The sequence below is a fragment of the Coenobita brevimanus genome, chromosome 74 (assembly GCF_032717465.1).
Source record: "Coenobita brevimanus isolate Jiangsu-jjx chromosome 74, ASM3271746v2, whole genome shotgun sequence".
In the NCBI taxonomy this organism is placed as follows: Eukaryota; Metazoa; Arthropoda; class Malacostraca; order Decapoda; family Coenobitidae; genus Coenobita; species Coenobita brevimanus.
The window spans coordinates 14,662,325-14,664,374 of record NC_137027.1 but is presented as its reverse complement, the minus strand read 5'-3'; the positions used below and the strand labels follow the sequence as shown (position 1 = coordinate 14,664,374).

At 46.1% G+C, this 2,050-nt stretch overlaps 1 pseudogene; it reads right to left on the bottom strand.

Moving 5' to 3' along the window:
- Nucleotides 1-489: 489 nt before the first annotated feature.
- On the bottom strand, nt 490-607 carry LOC145407912 (5S ribosomal RNA; annotated as a pseudogene).
- Nucleotides 608-2,050: the final 1,443 nt, after the last annotated feature.

Here is a 2,050-nt window from a genome sequence, read left to right as displayed (position 1 = left end):
GTCACGAAGATGTGCTATGGAAAGGATGTTAAGTTGTAGCATTGTCTTTTTCTGTTACTGGGGTAGGTGAAATCAGCTGCAAGAGGACGAAAACCTGAAGTCCTTTTGAGGCCTGTTATTACAGTCAGTTATGGTGTCTAGGATACGAGTCTGAGACATGGACGTCAAAGGACTTGCTTTTGAGAGGATCCTCCATAGCTGAATGAACTCGGTTAGCTGGATAGCACAAGTGGTGGAAAGGAGAACAATTTAAAAAAAAAGAAAAAAAGACGTCATCGTATGACAGGGGTTTGCATCTAACTCCAGTGACATGACAGAATCACCCAGATAAGTCACAATCAGCATCGCATTATCGACCAGGAAGTGCGAGGACATTCATTCATTCATTGCCAGACACCATGTATCCCAAACGGGGTGGCCAAGGGCTTAGAGTTAATTGTTTTACAGGGAGGGGCACTAATCCTCCACCAACCCCACTTGACGTAGGGATGCCAACAGCATCTGGTGTTCCCAGGCGGTCACCCATCCAAGTACTAACAAGACCCAACGTTGCTTAACTTCGCTGATCGAACGGGAAGCGGTGTATCGAACGGGAAGCGGTGTAATGCGACTTAATATTCTGTACGACAGACCGTACTCGTATGATGTTGAAACGCACACGCCATTCATTGTCTGTCTAAGTCATTTATGTCACTTGCAAAGAAGAGTGAGAACATGCAACTCAGTATTCTGTAAGAGATATCAAAACTCTTGGACGGGAGATAGTAACTGTCTGTTTGATTCAGAAACAAATATCTTTCATGACCAGCGCATATCAACACAGTAACTGCATATATAAAAATAGAAGACAGAATACTTGCAGTAAGCCAGTTTATCTATGCTAGGCAATCCCTACAAGAGTGTAGCTAAACTACCAGAATAAGACAAGGATAACAAAAAAGTAAGAATGAGGGAATACAAGATAATCCTCTAAAACGTTTGGGGGAAATGTATACTGTTGTCTATGTGATTTAGAAAACCAACACGTAAGCTATTTCTTTCATGTTAACCCCTCATCATCGCCATACCGTATGTCACACAAGAAGAAGAGCGACGAGCAAGTAATCTTCTACCCAACCCACCCCACCACGACCACCTCCCTTTCCCCCCCACGCCCAGCACACTTCCCTGCGGACCCAGCCAGACCTGAGGGGTGCTGAGGTAGGGGTGAGAGGTGAGGGGGGTGAGGGGGAAGAGCAGTTGGGTTGGTGGGGGCCGCGGGAACTAGGCTTCACCGCGTCACTGCCACCACCGAGACTCAACCTTTCTGTCAGGCTCACACACACACACACGCCTTCCCTCTCTTTCGCCCGTTACGAACGCACACTTGGACAATTCCTCCTGGGTACGAAAGGCTCCATTATAGCTTATCCTTATCAGTTTCCCTAGCACCACTTTTCCTGTTATCTTATTTCTGGATTTGGTCCGTCAAAACTCCTAACCAAGTCCTGATAAAGCTGTCTCGTCGGCTAAGGAAGATCTCGGACACATACAGTAGTACCAAGTTGATTTCCTACGCAATTATATCTGAAAATTCTCTTGTATGATAATGATTCCTGTTTTGGTATAGATACAGAATGAATAACAAAGACGCTCCCTTCATAGAAATTAACTGGAAATAACCTGAGGCTTGAAACCCTCATAACCCACGAGAATACGGCTCAGCCGCCTCCCCCTCTCACCTCACTCGCCTCAACCGCTCCCTTGGGCCCTGTTCCCGTGGTTAGCAGGCTTTCTACCACCTCTTCCTTGGCGATTCCATGTCTTTTCTCTCAATCTACCTACCCATCTACCATACCGACCCACCTGCCCACTTACCCGCCTACCTATCTGCCTGTATCTGTCTATATCTGTCTATCCATCTATCAATAGCCAGACCCCTTAATCCCGGACGAGGCCACAAATACATCGCCTCCATGTCGCTCTGTCCATGTCACACTTAATATTCCACTGTAACATCATGGGATTTATTTGTTTTCGACACCTGTTCCTTTCGTTTCTTTACTTAACG